General features: G+C 38.9%; 1 protein-coding gene across 2 annotated transcripts in view; it reads right to left on the bottom strand.

Annotated features, from left to right (window-relative positions):
• Positions 1 to 20,325, bottom strand: part of LOC147578187 (uncharacterized) — a 79,869-nt gene that overhangs the window by 42,806 nt on the left and 16,738 nt on the right. For both annotated transcript variants that reach the window (XR_015254891.1, XR_015254890.1), the window contains exon 3: positions 2,092 to 2,241. The gene's annotated coding sequence lies outside the window, so the exon portion shown is untranslated. The remainder of the gene's footprint in view (positions 1 to 2,091; positions 2,242 to 20,325) is intronic.

Here is a 20,325-nt window from a genome sequence, read left to right as displayed (position 1 = left end):
GAGGGAATGAATGTATTTTGTATGTGAGAAGGACAAGGATTTGGCGGTGGGGGGGGGGGGGGCAACCGCACAATGCTATGGACTGAATTGTTAGAAACTAACATAGCTACCATCCCACACCCAAGGCTTCCTGAGCCAACTCATACCCACATCCCAGAGCTTGTGTGAAACCGGGCCAGTCTGTCACATCAAGAGTGTAGCAGAAATTCTGTTGGTGACATTAGGGTTCTAATTTTTTCCAAAGGAGCATTTTCAATTGCAAATCTGTCCATTCACCTCTGAACCCTTGTTTCGTATTGAACTCAACGAAATTTCGGTGTAATAAGATCTTATTTTTAGCCCTAATCATTATATTTATTTTTACAACTCAGCTTTTTTTCCCAACATAGGAAATATTGTGGATCATAGATCATCTTCTAGATTTCCAAACTAAAGATAAAAAAAATGATTTAAAGGAAATTTTATCATAAGTACAACCTTAATGGAATTTGCACTTCTGACCTTTGAAATATGAATCCAAAATTTGACCTATCAGACTACACTATTATTTCGTATTCTCCATAGGCCTGTCTACACACTGAAATCGGTTCTCAGATTGCTCTTTCAGAGAGTTCTCCAAGGTCAACAAAACCTGAGATTACAAATAAAAAATTAATTTAAGAAATCAAATAACAAGTATCACTAGGGTCAGGACAGAGTCTTCCTTCAGTGGTCAGGTCCATACCCAGGGCAAATGGCAGGCAAAGCAGCCTTACTATACTAGTAATACAGTTGTGTGTGTCTGTGTGTGCGTGTTGGTGTGTGTTTGAGAGAAGAGAGAAGGAGAGAAAGAAAGAGCGGGGGCAGAGAAAGAAAAGATTGAAAGAGAGAGGGAAGATTTCAGTTTACCAGAAAATTGCACTATCAATACATCACTCTTAATTTTTTTATTTTATTTTATTTTTGTTTGAGACAGAGAGAAAGAGAGCAGGGGATAGGGGGTGAGACAGAGACAGAGAGAGACAGAGACAGAGAGAGAATCTCAAGCAGGCTCCACACTCACTCCCACGACCCTGGGACTATGACGTGAGCCAAAATCAGCAGTTGGACGCTCAACCGCCTGAGGCACCCAGGAGCCCCAGTAAGGCACTCTTTGGAATAAGATGACAATTGCAAGGTTGCAAGAGCAGAAAATATGGACATGTAATACTGGAGAACAGGATGCCACAGACTTTTATTTCTAGTTGGACAGTACAAATTTTGCAGTTTGGGGATGTGGCTGGGCTCTCTCACTTCAGTAATCTGCCTTCCTTCAAAAAGGACAAGTTAACCCTATTTTTATTGTTCTATATGATGTTTCTATCAGAAAAAAAATTCCAAAATTAAAACGTAAATGAAGACCAGGTCAAGCAGAAAGAAAGTCTTTAAGAAGGGGAAAAAAATCACCACTAACTGCATGACAGCCTTCGCTAACAATGGCTCGCTCCCACTGCTGAGTGTTTGCTGGGTTCTCCTGTTCCCAAACCATAATCTAGCTCACTAGTGCTCATTTTCAGTTAGGAGTGTCTCCTCATTCTTTTTTCTTTATAAGTTTTTTTAATGTTTTATTCATTTTTGAGACAGAGAGAGACAGAGTGTGAGCAGGGGAGGGGCAGAGAGAGAGCGAGACACAGAATCCAAGCAGGCTCTAGGCTCTGAGCTGTCAGCACAGAGCCCGACGCGGGGCTCAAACTCACAAACCGTGAGATCATGACCTGAGCCAAAGTTGGACGCTCAGCCGACTGAGCCACCCAGGCGCTCCTGTCCTCATTCTTATTATGTATTATTATTCGTGAAAACTAAAATGATAAGTGAAGCTTATGCTTCTCAAATCAGTTTAGGGCTTCACTTATAAACATGTTTTCAAATAGGTGAATTAACCCATAAAAACCAGTTTGGTTTTTTGTGGGTTGTTTTGTTTTGTTTTGTTTAAATAAATACATCACTAAAGATCTTCATTCAGTACATAATTGAAGCCCAAATGTGAAATTATTTTTATGACGGTTTTCTATAATGATGGGTCACAGATAGAAAAAAATAAAAATAAAAAATTAAATTAAATTAAAAACCTACGAATGAGGTGTAGGTGCAGAGAGAAATGATGAACGGGGTCTCCTTGGATCACCTGCAGACACAGGGCCACAGCAGGGACAGCAGGTCACTAACGCTGGTCAGGATCTCCAGCTGACCTCAATGGCTGAAATAAGTTGAATGTCAGCCTACCTTGTAGGAAACATCAGAGAGAAGACATATTTGTTATTAGGGTTTACAGTTTGGTATTGAAGATTTACAGTGTCTTGAATCATATGCCAATTTCATTTCCAATACTTTGACTCAGCATCACATTCTTACCATCCCTGTCTTTCAAAGGTTCAACATTATGTTATTGGTTCTAGTATCACTCAGTTCTTTACTTATATTTTCCTTGTAATTCTAAAGTGGTGATATTTTGAAGATTTAGGGAATAGATAGCACGGTGGCTTTGAGATCAATCACATCAGGCTCTGGGTCCTAGCTCTGCCATCTACTAGTGATGTGGCCTCAAGGCTAATATTTCCCTCTATAAGTTTCAGTTTACTTATCTGAAAAGATGATGGGTAATAAAAGCCATTGTTATGAGGTTTCAATCCATAACAAAGTGGGAATATGCCAGCAATCTCTCCTCCGAAGGTGGCTGTTTTTCTGCCAGCTCTTTCGATGTTGGTGTTACTCAAGCTTCAGTGTCAGACCTTCTCTTCTTCCTCTGTGTCGACTCCTGATGGGGATGGGGATTACAATGCACTTTATTTTTTTCACCCACTGTCCCTTCAACTTTCCTCTGTGTCACTAGTTCTTTTCCTGCCATTGGTTGACTTTCCAGTTATTCTCTTGTTACGCTTAGCCAACAAAAAGTCCCAAAGTTAATGAAATAGAAAAACTCAGCCATATCGGTAATTAACTTGTCTCATATTGTCTGCTATTGGATGCTTTAAGCTCAGTTTGGACTTTTGGTTTTTCACCTCTCTTCCCTGAGAGTGCAGTCTGAAAGCAAAAAGAAGCCGTGGTCAGCCTCTTCTCTCTTCCTTCAGGTGGTGCTTCTACTTCTCCATTATGTTGCTACCCGGTCCACAGAGAAGCATGCAGAAAGCAGGAGAGCTCCAAACTGACTGGCATTGTGTGTCGGCATGTAGTGACAGGCTCTCTGTTTAAAGTTTAGTCAGGGGCACCTGGGTGGCTCAGTTGGTTAAGCGTCCGACTCTTGGTTTCAGCTGAAGTCATGATCTCAAGGTTCGTGAGATCAAACCCTGCATCAGGCTCTGTGCTGAGCATGGAGACTGCTTGGAATTCTCTCTCTCCCTCTCTCTCTGCCCCTCCCCTGCTCATGCTCTCTCTCTCTCAAAATAATAAATAAATAAACATTCAAGTTTAGTTTAGGCAGATGTTTACAGATCCCAACAGACAGGCAGAACCCAACATATCCCAAACCAAGCTCATTGCCTTGTCCCCACCAGACGCTCCTTGTAACAGTTGTGGGTTTTTTTGTCTGTTTTGTTTTCTTCTTTTGCCACCAACCATCAGTTGAGTAATCTGATAAATCTAGAGTCATTCATGTCTTCTCTCTCTACCTCATCTCATACCAAATTAGTCACCACTTTTCCTGTTTAGTGTATTTACTGACAGCCTCTCCAATGTATTTCCTCTTCAGCAGCCTCACCACCACTGTCCTGTTTAGGATCTGGGCATCTCTTCTTTGGGTTATCCTCATGGAGTCACAGCTGGTCATCCATCACTTGCCAGACATCACAACGATGGCATCTTTTTGTTTCGCTTTAATGTCTTTCTTTTTATAAAATGATCTTCGTAATGTTACACTGATCCTGCCATGCTCCTGCTCAAAATCCTGCCATAACTCTCTCTTGCCAAAAGGACCATCCAGATTCATTTATCTGCCTTTTAAGACTCTTTAGTTCACACTCCTACCTACCTCCCACCTATTTTACCTCATTGTAGCCTGATTCTCAAGAAGCCTCTGATAAACCACATTTCCCCAACCTTGGAAGATTGTTCTCACTTCTGTGTCTTTGTATATGCTGTTCCTGTTGCCTAGGTTACACTTCCCTTGCTTCTACACTTGGAAAATTCATATCATCTCCTCCGAAAAGATACAGCTCACTTCCTCACCAAGCCATGTTAGTTTGTGGCTGTTCTTTGCCCCTACTGCACTTTCTTCCTAATTCTCTGATAGAAACTAGTTAATTTCCATTGATACCTTTCTCCTCCACTAGACAGTGGGGTTCTTGATTTGGGGAACAACAAAAAAATCAAGAAAACTTGATAAATTAGTGAATATACCTATGAGCTGAACAGTTGGAAATTAACAAAGCAGAAAGAATGCATAAGGTGAGGAGGCTGGATTCTTTAAATATGAATTTTCTCTTAAGATAAACAGAATAAGACTTTGTTCAATCATGAGCTATTTTTTGCAGAAAGGACTTTCTGTTCTCAATTCCTAATCAAAATGTCTTTTTTTACATACTTCTATGTATGATCCTTGGGCTGGAGAATGGAGTGTTCTATATATCTTTCTGCTAACTTGGGGGGAAAGGGAAGGAAGAATTGTATGTATCGATATGCAAACAAATATGCTAACTGTGATGCTGCAGTGTAAGACATTGGAGGGCAGAAATCGTACTTTGTTCATGCTGCACCCCACACAAAGCTCTTGGTTCACTGGAGATGCCTGATATTTTAAGTACAAGCAAATCATTTGTCCCCCCAAATAAACTCATACATGCTATACCCATTTTCAAACTTAGAGTTCAAGGACATGGATCAGATAAATCTAAGAGTTAAAAAAAAACTTTCTGAAAGAAATGGGTCTTAAGGTGAACAGTGAAACTACATTCACTGGGTGCACGAATCAGAATAGGTTGGCTGTGGCGATCTCTGTCTCCTGAAGTTTTCTTCCAAGAGAGCATGTAGAGGAGTATGGAGGAGGATGAGAAGGTTGGGAATGGTGGGGAGGTGGGCAGGCTCATTTTTGCAATGGAATATACAAAGCAGGAAGTAAAATGGATGCCCCTGTGAGTACCAGAATTTCTGGACCACAGAGACTGTCCCCCAACATTATGATATTCCTATCCTTTGGATTTACCCATCTTGTTTTGTAGAATCATATTTCCCACCAAACTCCTAACTCCATGCACACTAAATCCTTTAGCAATGTGGTACTCAAGAGGTTAACATGATGGGCAAAGTGGCTTTCATTCCCCCCACGAGGGCATCTTGGCTTTGCTCAGCTAATGTTCTACATTCTGCTAATGTGAATGACAACTGCGGAATTTCCGATGCCCAGAAAGGAAAAGAATATCATCAAACATTCCAGCATCTCCCAATTCTCCCTCCTACCTCACGGAGCCTAACGCTGTATAAATGGCCTCATTTTTAACAGAAGTATGACAAACACAACAATAGCATCATTTTACAGCAGCACTAAAGCACATTTTTAAAATGCATTCCATTTCAAAGCTGCTCTAATCTAAGCCTTTTGGAGTCGTTATTCTCGTTTTCTTCAGAAGCAGCCTGTGTTTCTGAACGCCACCAGGAGAGCTGAGGAATGTGGATAGCATCTGCCAGGGACGAGGGGCTGCCTCCCAAGTCTTTAGTGATTCACAGGTTGTAAATGCACTCACTTGATTGTGTGGCTGTACATTTACACCAGGAGTTTATAAATGGGCATTTGCAACTTACAAATGGCTAGCGGTTAATATCACTCCCTAATACAGTCACAAATGCCAACATCAGATTCTCTACCATATCAGTGTTGATAGGTATAATTCAGATTTTTTTTCTTAGTGCTTCCTTTTATCTAGGAGGTACGAAGTAAACATCGTTTTGCTTACTTTTACTTTTCCCAAAATCAATCTTAAATAAATCCTTCAGTTACAAATGTGTATTTTCAGACTATTTTGAATTACCTTGAAACACTTCTCATCTAATGGACATATTTACTTTACAGAACATGCAGTTTGCTATCGATTTTGTATGCGATTTGGTCAAGCTGACAGCTATGAGCAAAATGCTACAGAGGAGTTGCTTATGGTTGTCCTTATGACCAAATATCTACTCTGTACAGCCTGAAGTATCATGAGGATTATAGCCCTAACTGCCAGTTTCTGTTTTTAAAATATCTCAGGGCAAAAGGACAAGCTGACCTAATCAGGAGGTCATTTGAATAGATTTTATAGTGCAAAGCACAGCTAATGCCTGGTTGACATTCCAACCCAGAAAATTTTTTTCATCTGTGATTAATGGACTCGACATCCATTTTCCCTTTGCTTTTGCTAACCATGTAGTCCAGGATTTATTGTTAAATACCACTGAGATCACAGGAATCTAAACTCTTATGGCTGTGAAAATATTGTGCCAGAGGCCAGAGTTTCTCCAAAGAGTTTGTTTGGATCATACTAAGAAATATAAAATGGTTCATGGTCTTGGTCCATTGACTGTCACAATTTCTCCAGTGTAAGATACTTTTTTTTTAAATGGAAAATGGATTGCATGAGTTAGTAAACCCATAGTTAGGTGGTGAGATTTTTAACTAACTTTTAAAAGGGTAGCAAAACAAAGAGGGAATGAAATGGAGGAAGAGGATATCCATCTGGTCTCATAAATGGTTGACCCTTCCATTTGCTCTGCTTGTACAAAACATTCCGGTAGTTGGAAATGAGAAGGGTAAGAATTGGAAAACCCAAAGCATCTTTCTCTCATTTCACTGATTTAAATGATTCAGAATTTTGCTTGCATAGACGTGAGACATATCCTCCTAGTTAATCTGCCACTATCAGGACATAATGTTAAACTCTTAAAGGATTCTCCTCTCCTTTCTAATCATTAAATAGTCTTCTGGTGCACAAACTAAGAGCATCTGCCATTCGTATCTCTGAAGAGGACACAAGGTACTGCCATCAAGCCTTCGTGGTTAAGCTATTAGGTGAGAAACCCTGGCCTACGTGACCTTGGGCAGGTTATTCAACCCAATCTCAGATTCCCCACATGTAAAACAGGAATAGTTATAAGACTTCCTTCATAGGGTTATTGAAAATATTTTTAAAAATTTTTTAAGTTTATTCATGTTTGAGAGAGAGACTGAAAGAGTGTGAGCAGGGGAAGGGCAGAGAGACAGAGACACAGAATCCAAAGGAGGCTCCAGACTTCGAGCTGTCAGGACAGAGCCCGACGCAGGGCTCGAACTCACTAACTGCGAGATCATGACCTGAGCTGAAGTCGGATGCTCAACCAACTGAGCCACTGAGGCGCCCCGAAAATATTTTTAAAAAGCAATGCACAAAAGGTCTGAGCACCTGATTAAAAATAGAATCTCAACAAGTATTAGCTATTATTTTTATCAAGTAGCTGAAATAGTTAATTGCTTTTAAAAAGTGAGTAACATATTTTTGTTCACAAGCCACATTAGACCTAAATTGGATTTACCAAATCTGTCCCTTAATACAAACCACAAATGATCGTGTGATGTGCATATAAAAACAAATTCCCAGTGAGTGGAGAAAAATGGCAACCCTCGTATCCTCGGTTCTTAGAGGATAATGACAATTTCAACATTTTTGCTCATTTGCTATACTTTATAAGTGGAGTAGATGTCCTGGGTGAAGCCTAAATACATGTTAATGGTGACAGCAAGGAAGAACAATGGACCAATACATGTAGCAGGGTTCAGGTGATTGTTTTATTATGAAAGGAAATCAACTGTTACTCAATTAAACCACCATGTGTGAGTTACAGGTGTCACTACATGAATGTGTTGACTGACTAGGGCTCTGCTGTGAAATGAAACATTTGAAATTTAAGCATACTTTTGGAACAATACACACATTTTCATTCACTTGTGAATTTTAATGCTTTTGTGAAAGCATAACATCTTACTTAGAGCATATAAATGATTGGTTTCAAAATGAGACCTGTAAACACAATGTGGGTTCATTAATTGTTCATTATTCCTGCCTGCTGCAAACATTAGCCCTGTGACTGGGCTCTGGCTGCCGCATACATAACACACACGCTGCATTTCAGTCCTTCTCTCTTCTGTCCTGGGCTAAGACAGTGCAGAATGAGCACCGCTAGCGATTCCTAATGGAGGCGCTAATTCCTACGTAGAAGCAAACAGCCAGAAATTAAATCAATTCAGTCTAAAAACATACAGTGGCAATGCCATTTCACAAGGGATGCTGTTTAAACAGTTAACTCTGAGTGAACTCTTCCTGTTCTTTGATTGGGAAGCGTTTCAGCCCTTAATTACTGTGTTCTGTGAGTCTGTGACAGATCGTCCCTTTTTTACAGGCTTCTTGCCAGGATAAAGCAGGCTTTTTTTCTTTTTCTTTTTTTTTTTTTTTTTTAGAAGACTACACTTAATTAGAGCTAGAACAATTAACTCTTTGTGGACTTGATCTTGTTTCACCACGAAATTTTGATTCTGGCTGGAATCATCTTTTCCTGTTGTCTTTGCAGAAATTGTTTAAGTAAAAACAATTTGGAGCAAAAATTTACTATCTGTATCAGACGTAAAACTTTGACTTTTTTTTTTAACGTTTATTTATTTTTGAGACAGAGACAGGCAGAGCATTTACAGGGGAGGGTCAGAGAGAGAAGGAGGCACAGAATCTGAAACAGGCTCCAGGCTCTGAGCTGTCACCACAGAGCCCGACGCGGGGCTCCAACTCACGGACGGTGAAATCATGACCTGAGCCCACGTCGGACGCTTAACCGACTGAGCCATCCAGGCGCCCCAAAACTTTGAGACTTTTTTAAGTGTAGTAAACAAAATTATAGGGGCACCTGGGTGGCTCAGTCGGTTGAGTGTCTGACTTCGGCTCAGGTCATAATCTCACCTGAGTTTGTGAGTTCGAGCCCTGCATTGGGCTCTGTGCTGTCAGCTTGGAGCCTGGAGCCTGCTTCGTTTCTGTGCCTTTGTCTCTCTCTCCCCCACTTGTGCTCTGTCTCTCAAAAATAAATAAATGTATAAAAAAAGATTAAACAAAATTGTAAAATGTTTAAAAAGCAAATGGGAGCATTTCCACCACAGCAATAGAAAGAGAATGAAGGGCACGGTGGAACACAGGTTTTCTCTGATAACTACGTGACCACAGGCAATTCATCTAGCCTCCCCAACTTTGTTACTTCCTGTATACAAGGAGACTGGGAACACCTAACTCACAGGCTTACTCTGGCTATCCCAGCATACATCAGGTGTTCAATAATTGTGAGCCAATCTTTCCTGTCCTCTTCATCCTTGATCCTAAAATAGGACACTCTGCATTTTAATTTTTTGACTCTATCGTAGAACACAGCAGAACGGCCGTCAATCTGACGAGCTTTCAAACCAGTAGCACCCCACCACCATCCTGCTCCTCAGAGAGTGTCCTTTTGGGTGACGCTGTCTGTTCATAGATCTAAGAAGAGATGACAGACTTGACTTAAAACAGGGAAGACTGGGATATGAAAGGTTATCCTGAATGATAGAGAATGCTGGAATGGCAGAGAAAAAGGATTCACTCTTCATTAGTGATACCCAAATAAAAATTGATCGCATTAGGTCCACCATAACAAAGAATAATTCACTCTGTAGTGTCTTTTAAGATAAAATATGAAGTTTCTTCCTAAAAGTAATTTAGAAAAAGGTGGGAAAAATTCATCTAGCTAAAGATGGCTCTATTGCTATTTCCCTTTAGTTTTTTTTAGAAAAATGACTTTATAGATTTTGAAAAAATGGTACATGTTCATTACATAAAAAGGAAAAATCAAGTGATAAGGTAAAGAATGATGAAAAAAAAATTAAATCATCAAAAACATACCATCCCCAAATGGTAGCATGGGATTGACACACTTAAACTTCTTCCCCCTTCTGATCATTTTGTTTGTATGTTGTTCAGGTTTATAGCATTCACATTCCATTAAATGAAGTAGATTTCAAATTTTAGTTCTGTATTTAGTTGGATTAAATGCTGATCACCAGTATTTTTTAATTATATTTTCATCATTTCAAAACTTAAATTTTTGGATTATGTCAAACCAGTTACATTTGGGTTATTTGTTTTGCAAATTCTGGATTCCTACAGTTCATGAACACAAAAATGTTTGTTCATTATGCTTCAAACAAAGGACAACTTGCTCATATGAAAATTTTGGGAGTACGCATTCCCCCAGAATGCAACATACTGTTTTCTAGCATTGATTATAAAGGGGAAAAAAATCTAATATAAATCTGCTATTTTCCCCTTTGTACATGACTTGAATTTTGTCTTGATGCCGATGCCCAATTTATTATTTTCTTTAGTCTTCAGGTTCAATAACTTCACTAAGATATATACTAGTATTAATTACTCTAACAATGTTTTCCTAGTACATGGGACCAGTTGATCTGATTCAAATCTTTACATTAGAAAGAATTTTAAAAATTTTATTTCTGTACAGTTACTTCTGGAATCAGACATATGGCCAAGAGAATGTGAGGCCATGCACAAGGAGTGCCCAATATACCAAGCAAACACTAAGCAAAGAAAGCTACCATAGTGAAACTAATACCAGACACAGTAGATTTAAGGTAAGAAGGATTACTAAGTATAAAGAGGGACATTTGGTAATGTTAAAAAGGTCAAACCCCAAGGAAATAATATAATTCTATAATTGTACATACTTAATCGTCTCAAAAAGCTAAAACTGACAGGATGACAAGAACTAGATAAATATGTTTTCATAGTAGATTTTAACACACCTCTTTCAATATCTGAATAAGTAGATGTTGAAATATTATAGAGACACAGACTATTTGAACAACATGATTAACAAGCTAGCCCTTTTTGACATATATAGAACACTGTTCATAATAACTATAAAATGCATATCTTTTAGATGTAAAATAAACATTCACCAATAATAAGTCAAGCCAATAAGTTTCGCTACAAAGCGTATCCCAACACATTTCAAAGAACTGAAATCAAAGAGAATCTATGCTCTGACTACAGTGGAATTAATTTAGAAATCAATAACAAAAGTGTCTAACTCTTGATTTTGGCTCAGGTCATGATCTCAAGGTTTGTGAGATAAAGCCCCATGTAGGGCTCCATGCTAACAGGACAGAGCCTGCTTGGGATTCTCCCTCTACCTCTCTCTGCCCTTCCCCCACTCACATGCACAGTCTCTCTCTCCCTCAAAATAAACTTAAAAAAAAAAAAAAGAAATCAATTAACAAATGATAACTAGAAATTTACCAAATACTCGAAAATTAACTGTTTTACTTCTAATTGATCCATGGGTGAAAGTAGTCAGTAAGGAAATTAGAAAAATTTTTAACTGAGTGAAACAAAAATATCAAAACTTGTGATTTGCAGCAGATGTGATTAGATAGATATGTTTAGCATTAAAATTCATATATATTAGATAATAAGTAAAGACTAAAATACTAAGTGATTTAAGTAAACTTTAAAAAACAGCAAGTTAAATGCAGAGAAATTAGAATAAAGGAAATATTAAAGATGACAGAAATTTAAAAAATAGAAAATTCACATACAGCAGAGAAAATCGACAAAGCCAAAAGTCTATCCTCCTGAAAAGTTAAAATTAATAAATTCCTACCAAGACTTATCAAGATGAGAGAGAGAGAGAGAAGGCAAGCACTACCAAATTCAAGAATGAAAAGGGGGCATCAGTACAGATCCTACAAACATTTAAAAAAGAAGATATTATGAACAACTTCATGCAAGTAAATTTGAAAATTTAGAAGAGATTTTCCTTGAATCAAAGCTAAAATAAGAAGAGAATAGAAAATATGAATAATCTTATATCTACCAATCATATAGAATCCTTTAATTAAAAAATCTTGCCAGAAAGAAAACTCCAGTCTCCTATGGCTTCATTGATTAGTTCCACCATTTAAGAAATACAGAACAGTAATCTTACACTTATTCTATGAGAGAATGAGAAAAGAGAGACCACATCTGAAAGTGATTTTAATTTTGCCAGGAAAACCTTGTTACTAAAACTTGATGAGGACATTGCAAGAAAAGAAAATTATGTGACTCTCTCTTAAAAACATAGGTAAGAAATACTAAACAAACCAAAGCACTCATATATATAATATATCAATAACCTCTACAAATCAACGACAGGCCCAACAGAAATATAGGCAAAAGACTTCAACACATGATTTAATTTTCTACTTATGCTGTAACAAATTGACACCAAATTAGTGGATAAAAATAATACAATTTATTATCTTACAGTTATATAGTTTGGAAGTAAGAAATGGGTCTCACCATGCTAAAATAAAGGTGTTAGCAGGACTGCATTCCTTCTGAATGTTCTAGGACAGAATCCATTTCCTTGCTTTTTCTAGCGTCTAAAGGGGGCCTGTATTCTTGGGTCCATGGCCCCATTCCCACATCTTCAAAGCCAGTAACATTGAGGCCAGTCCTTCTTACAGTGCTATCTCTGGTTCTCTCTTTTGATTCCATCTTCCACTTTTAAGGGTTCTTGTGATTACACTGGGCTAATCTAGATGTTCCAGGGTAATCTTCCTGATTTAAGACCAGCTGATTAGCAAACTTCATTCTATCTGCAGCCTTAAGTCCCTCTTACCATGCAACCTATTTACAGGTTCCAGGAATTAGGATATAGACATATACACATACCCTAATTACAGGATATAGATCTTTAGGGAGACATTTTCTACCTACTACAAAACACATACAAAAAAAAACATAGAAATAGCCAATAGAAATGTGAAAAGGTGTTCAACTTCGTTAGTCATTCAGAAAACGGAGATTAAAGTCACAATAATATACCACTATACCCCTCAAGAATGGCTAATATTAAAAAGTCTGTAGAGATGTAGAACAATCGAAATTCTTGTATGTTGCTGGTAAGATTTTTTTTTTAATGTTGATTTAATTTTGAGAGAGAGAGGGAGACAGAGGATCCAAAGCAGGCTCTGTGCCAACAGCAGAGAGCTCAATTCAGGGATCGAACCCACAAACGACAAGATCATGACCAGAGTGAAGTCAGACGCTTAAGGGACTGAGCCACCCAGGTGCCCCACTGGTGAAATTTTTTAAATTAATGCAACCACTTTGGAAAACTAGAACATAAAATATTAATACTCTAATACCCAGCAATTTCATTTCTATGTCTATGCTCTTGAGAAGTAAATACATATATGCAGAAAATGACATATAGATGCATATTCAAAGCAGCAGTAATTTTACTAGTCACCAACTAGAAACTACTAAAATGTCTACATACAGAGAAATAAGTTATAGTGTATTCACACAATAGACTGTTATTCAGCAGGAAATCTGAACAAACTTCTACTACATAGAACAATATGGATGAATCCTACAAAATATGTTGAGTGAGTGAAATGAGAGACAAAAAGGTATATATTATAGGATTCTATTGTCCTTCACATACAGTTGAAAAACAGAAACGACTAATCTCCTGTAATAGAAATCCGAATAGTGGTTACCTTGGGGCAAACTATACTTGAAAGATGGCATGCGTTTGGCTTTTGAGGTACTCGTAATGTTCTATTTTGTAAAAATACAATTACAATTTTTGTAATTTTCTATGTATGTTGTATTTCAATTAAAGTTTCAATATAGCTATTGAAATAGCATATGTACTTTGTGTCAGAAAGCTTGGGACCTTATTTAGCTTTCAAGGATATATAAAAACAGACTCCTGGTTAAGGCAGGCTATCGTACTGAGACAAACTTCACAGTAGACAGATGCTTCCTGTCAGAAGAGCCAAATACCAAAAGGCAAGAGGTTAAAATGAATTAAAATTTATCTACTCTAGAATCAAATGAAAATGTTACAGACCCCAGAGATTATTCTTATATTTAGACTTTTTCAGTGACCTAAAAGTAGTCATTTGAAATTAGTTAAGTAACATTATATTCAACCTTTTGAAATGAGAGTTTTGCCTTTTTATGAGAAATTGGCATTTTCATCATCAAGGAGGTACACAACCTTCTTGACACAGTGATTCTCCAGCAAAACTATTCAATTTTTTAAAAATACCATGCTTACCAAAAGCCCTGCCATGATCTGTCGACAGAAAAAGGAATGGCAGCAATGTGTGCCCACAGGGGCAAAAAGAATGGAAATTTGCAACTGTAAAACCAGGAATCGAAATCATTATAATGAGAATTCCCATAGTAACATGACTAAATCACTTCCTGTTCTGGTTTTGATGAATCACACAAGGGTATGAATAACAATAAAGTAAATATTTCTTTTTATTTGGTGCTTTGTTTGTAAAGAACTTTCTTACTGATAGGCTTTATTTGAAAATCAGGATCACTTCAATGAGATCCACCTTGGTTCAAATCCCAGTCAGACTCCTTATGGGTATCCAACTTTGGACAAATTTCTCAAGTGAGTGTCAGTTACCTCCCGTGTAAACAGGGTAAGAACTACCATCAAAGGTTTAAGGGAGGATGACAGCTAAGTCCCTGGAAGGTGGTACAATAGAGATAATAATATAAGGCCCATGGCCCTTGATGAATGGTAGCACCTGCTACTATTATCACATTTGACTTTTATAACAACCTGTGAGGACAGGGACTGTGTTTACCTACCAAAATGCCTGCCTCATAGTAGGCATTCAGTAAATGTTGGTTTCATGAGTAATAAATTCATAAGTGAACAAATAAAAGGAAGTAAGGCAAGATCCACTGTCCTAATCTTGTATGAGAAAAGTGAGTTTTATCTGAGGTCCCACTGCTACTAATGAGAAAAGCTGAGTAGCAAACCCAGTTTTTCTTACTCCAAGCCCAGTGCTCTTTCCTCTATTCAAGCAGTGTTCGTGACAATATTTACTCGCCTTGCTCTGGATGTTGGCATTTTATCTTCATTTTGTATGTGTGATTTGTTCTAAGTTAAGGAGTGTCTGGACTCAGCTCAGGAAGAAATTCAGTAAACAAGTTTCACGCTTATGCTGATAGCATGTGATATTTTAAATATACCTAAACTATGATAAAACGTGGAAGCACTGAATTTATATAGTGCGTATGTTTAATACAAAATAAAAATATCACCACAGAAAGAATTGCGCAAATAAATCCTCCCTGGGTTGTTGTTTTTTTTACTTGAAGCTATTGCCTTAGAAAATTAAACATAGCCAGATAAATGTCTTTCCCAAAGGCATCATGGTAATTCCAAAGTGGCATGTTAGGTCATTTAACTAAGGTTTAGAGAGTTTCTTTTTTTTTTTTTTTTTAATTTTTTTTTTTTAACGTTTATTTATTTTTGAGACAGAGAGAGACAGAGCATGAACGGGGGAGGGGCAGAGAGAGAGGGAGACACAGAATCGGAAGCAGGCTCCAGGCTCTTAGCCATCAGCCCAGAGCCTGACGCGGGGCTCGAACTCACGGGCTGTGAGATCGTGACCTGAGCCGAAGTCGGACGCTTAGCCAACTGAGCCACCCAGGCGCCCCTAGAGAGTTTCTTAAACTAGCTGACATCTGGGCTGTCCATGCACCTTGCCTTTACTGTTGGAAATGTGTTCATTGAGGCCAGCATGCCGGGAAACTTATGTGCATGTCCATAGAATCATAAAATTGCATTTTAAAATGTCAGTATGTTAGCCAACATAGTACGTGCAGAATGGAAATGATCCAGGAGTGCAGGGAAGCAATAGAGGCTTTAAGTCAGGGGAGAAGTGTAAAAAGTAGCGATGAGAGCAGGTAGAAGACGCTGGAAAGGAAGCCAGCAAGATTCAGGACAGGGCATTAGGACAGGACCCAGGCCCTAACCCGAGGAACTGCGCTCAGAGATGCTGCTGACCGCATGTCACGGGGCTGCCTCTAGGCAAGGGCAGAGCTAAATGCCTGTGCCCCTACAGTAAATGAAAGGAGGGTGGACTGAGAAGTCATCTGGGAGAGAAAACTTTCCAATGCAGATATGAATTACACAGTGAAGTTGCTAGAAACAGTGTAGTGCAGTGAAGGGCACTGGAGTAGGAGATTTATATTCTGTAGAGTGTTTCACAGTAGAGGCTTTGGAACCAGTCATACCAGTAATTGGATTTCATATGTATTTGCTATTACCAGCAATATTATTGTTGACATTTTTTTCTCAATTACATTTTTAAATGATTATTGCTAATATATAGGATATCTATTGATTTCTTCAAATGTATATCCAGTTATTTTATTGAATGCTCCAAATGTTTCTTGCCAATGCCTCTAGGATATATCCAAACTCAACACGCTTTCAAACCAGTTATTCTTTAGAATAACTTTAGAAATTCTTTAGAAATTCTCCCACGTCTTCAGAAAAGGCATGTTCTGCCTTTTCTGTTCTGCTTCCTTTGAGTTCTTTACACTGGCTCTTCCCTCTGCTTAGAACACTGCTACCTCCATCTTCTCTCCCTCACTCCCTTTTTTATTTTTTTAATATATGAAATTTATTGTCAAATTGGTTTCCATACAACACCCAGTGCTCATCCCAAAAGATGCCCTCTTCAATGCCCATCAACTACCCTCCCCTCCCTCCCATCAACCCTCAGTTTGTTCTCAGTTTTTAAGAGTCTCTTATGCTTTGGCTCTCTCCCGCTCTAACCTCTCTTTTTTTTTTCCCCTTCCCCTCCCCCATGGGTTCTTGTTAAGTTTCTCAGGATCCACATAAGAGTGAAAATATATGGTATCTGTCTTTCTCTGTATGGCTTATTTCACTCAGCATCACACTCTCTAGTTTCATCCACATTGCTACAAAGGGCCATATTTCATTCTTTCTCATTGCCACGTAGTACTCCATTGTGTATATAAACCACAATTTCTTTATCCATTCATCAGTTGATGGACATTTAGGCTCTTTCCACAATTTGGCTATTGTTGAGAGTGCTGCTATGAACATTGGGGTACAAGTGCCCCTGTGCATCAGTACTCCTGTATCCCTTTCTCCCTCACTCCTAATAATTCTTTAGGTTTTAGGTTAAACATCATTTCTTCTGGAACATCTTTATCTCCCCTGCCACTACCCCCCACCACCACATCCACCAACAAAATCAGATTGAGCGCCTCTGCTGCGTGTTTGCATGGCAACCCTACATGTGAACATAGTTGCCTCATCATAGAACTATTCATGCCTGATTGAAATTACTTTTTTTCAGTATTTCCCTGATAGACTATTAGGTTCTGTGAGTGTAGAAGACATGTTTACCTTTACATTTTCCCAAGCCCCTAGCATATAGGTCCCATAAGAGTAACTAAAAACTACTTAGTTACTATTTAGTTAGATGAATGAATGAATGGGTCAAATCTAAATCCCTCAATATGACGTATAAGGACCTGAAGCCTGCTTACCTTTCCGGTATCTCATCTTGCCACTTAGTACAAAACCATGTACCTACCAGTCACTTTGAGTTATTTCATTTATAACATATGCTAACTCCCCAATTACCTTTCTCCAGAACACGTCCCACTCATCCTTGAGAGCTCAATTTTGTTGGCTTCCTCTCCCCACCTTTCCCTGCCCTCCCTTCTTTCCCACCTCAATTAAGTGCTCCTCTGAGGTTCTTTGCCAAGACACTCACTTAAGGACACTTCTTAAGGTTTTCTGGAGCTTTCTGCTTACTAGTTAGTATCTTCCTCTAGATTACAAACCCCCAGAGGACGTAGAACGTGTTTAATCCAGTTTCTCATTATCTTCTGGCACATAATGGGCATTTAATAGTTGTTGAATGCATAAATGAACTAAAAGTTAACTCATCTTTAAAAATATAAACAAAATGTATGGCATTGTCCAGGCCTTTCCTTCCTATTCTTTGCCACCAGGGACCTGATGAATCTTGACAGAAAATGTTAATGTTCCGATTCTGTTTGGATCCTTTACCTTTCATTATTTTTCCAAATTATCCACAGATCCTCTTCTGCATCCTATACTATCCAAAACTGGAATTGCTGTTTTCTTTCATGAGAGCTTTTATTACAACTGTAAAGACTTCTGAGCCTCTCTGTCAGCAATTGCTCAACGTTTACACTTGAAGTGTCAGGTCTTTAATAACTGTATCTCTGTAGATTTGGCACATCCTGTTCCTACCAGCTATTGTTCAGACCCACACAAGTGCTGAAATATGAGACTTCCTCTCCTTCTGTCTCTCTTCAGATGCCTGTTACCTCTTCAGCTACAAATGGAGTTTGTCCATTTCCCTGAGCCACACCTCTCTGTTGAGTCTATGTGGCCTGTATCTTAAAGGAATAGATATGCTTGTCAGTCAGTGGATTTTTCAGGATTCACATCATTGGGATGCAAAGAGTATTATCTAGAATGAGCACAATACTTGGCATCTCACACTTTTACACTTTGTTTCGCACTTGGCTACAGCCACATGGGCTTAAACTATTTAATTATGTCATGCCCATTATGGATGGGTTTTGTTGCACCTTTACAAAATAAGGAGTGAGGAAGGGGTAATCAGTGCAAATCAGCCACCATTCTGGAGATGCTCTCCGAGATGCGAGGCGATGATAGGCCTGCTGTCTCATCTCTGGTACCAAAAACGTCACATAGCTTCATGTATCAGACAACATCTACCCTGGTTCGCATTGTCCTGGCCATTAGCCTGTCTGTTCTGAGATAAATTCACCACTGTGCTCCTGCTCTGCTCTGAATCCCAATAAATCATATTTCCCAGATTCCTTTGAATGGTGTCAGGGATAAGTCCTCCCCGTAGCTCCAGAGAAACTAGATTTGACCAGAGAGTCCTTTTTTTCTGCTGCTGGGAGTTCCATCTCCCACCACACAGCCCACCTTCTAAATTTTGACAACATCAACTTCTTTGATTATTTCAGCCCTAGGGATGGTAGTGGTTTCCTGTTCTTCTTACTGTCTGGGATGCTACACCAACCCCTAGGTAGCTTTTGTGGAAAGCCATCATCTGTGGAAGCAATTTTCTTTTTTTAAAAAAATTTTTTTTAACGTTTTTTTATTTATTTTTGGGACAGAGAGAGACAGAGCATGAACGGGGGAGGGGCAGAGAGAGAGGGAGACACAGAATCGGAAACAGGCTCCAGGCTCCGAGCCATCAGCCCAGAGCCTGACGCGGGGCTCGAACTCACGGACACGCGAGATCGTGACCTGGCTGAAGTCGGACGCTTAACCGACTGCGCCACCCAGGCGCCCCCTGTGGAAGCAATTTTCAATATTAAACTCTCTGTTGAAACAGTTAGAGAGCCTTATGTTTCCCTGACTGGACCCTACTTATTCATATCTGGAAAAATCCAAAATGTTCAACAAATAAATCTTTTAAAGTAAATAATATTTTAAATATCTTAAATCCTTGATGTAAAATAACTATAAATCATTGATAATATTTGTCTTCTACCCCCTCAACCTGCGGTATTTATTTGGAATTCCATTTTGTGCTTTTTTAGTTAAAAATGTGAAAGAATAATAGTTCTGGTTCATATTTTAATAAAAATCCCATTACAAATTGAAATCTTAAAATGGAAGTCACAGGATAAGTAGGAAGGAGAGTCTGAGGGCAAACTGGAAAGCCCAGACCTAAGACTATCACATCTTGTATTGGAGAACCTAAGACATTATTTCAGGTAGAAAGTTACTAGACGTTGACCAAATGGTCCTGAGCAAATTTCAAATAACTTGGACTCGGTGAAGTGGCAAAAAAACTTCCGTCTTTCCAAAATTTTCTGAATATTTAAGCATCTAGATGTTTTACAAGGCAAATGAATAAACAAACAAAAAGCAGAATCAGACCAGGGCACCCGGGTGGCTCAGTCGGTTAAGCATCCGACTTTGGCTCAGGTCATGATCTCAGGTTCGTGGGTTTGAGCCCGGTAACGGGCTATGTGCTGACAGTTCAGAGCCTGGAGCCTGTTTCAGATTCTGTGTCTCCCTCTCTCTCTGCCCCTCCCCCACTCACACTCTGTCTCTCTCTCTCTCTCTCTCTCTCTCTCTCTCTCTCTCTTAAAAATAAATACATATTAGGGCGCCTGGGTGGCGCAGTCGGTTAAGCATCCAACTTCAGCCAGGTCACGATCTCGCGGTCCGTGAGTTCGAGCCCCGCGTCAGGCTCTGGGCTGATGGCTCAGAGCCTGGAGCCTGTTTCCGATTCTGTGTCTCCCTCTCTCTCTGCCCCTCCCCCGTTCATGCTCTGTCTCTCTCTGTCCCAAAAATAAATAAACGTTGAAAAAAAAATTTAATAAAAAAATAAATAAATAAATACATATTAAAAAAATGTTTTTAAAAAAGCAGAATCAGACCTATAAATATGGAGAACAAACTGATGAT

Source organism: Puma concolor, chromosome C1 (assembly GCF_028749965.1).
Source record: "Puma concolor isolate L17-30 chromosome C1, mPumCon1.1.hap2, whole genome shotgun sequence".
In the NCBI taxonomy this organism is placed as follows: Eukaryota; Metazoa; Chordata; class Mammalia; order Carnivora; family Felidae; genus Puma; species Puma concolor.
This window is presented reverse-complemented; position numbering and strand designations above follow the sequence as displayed.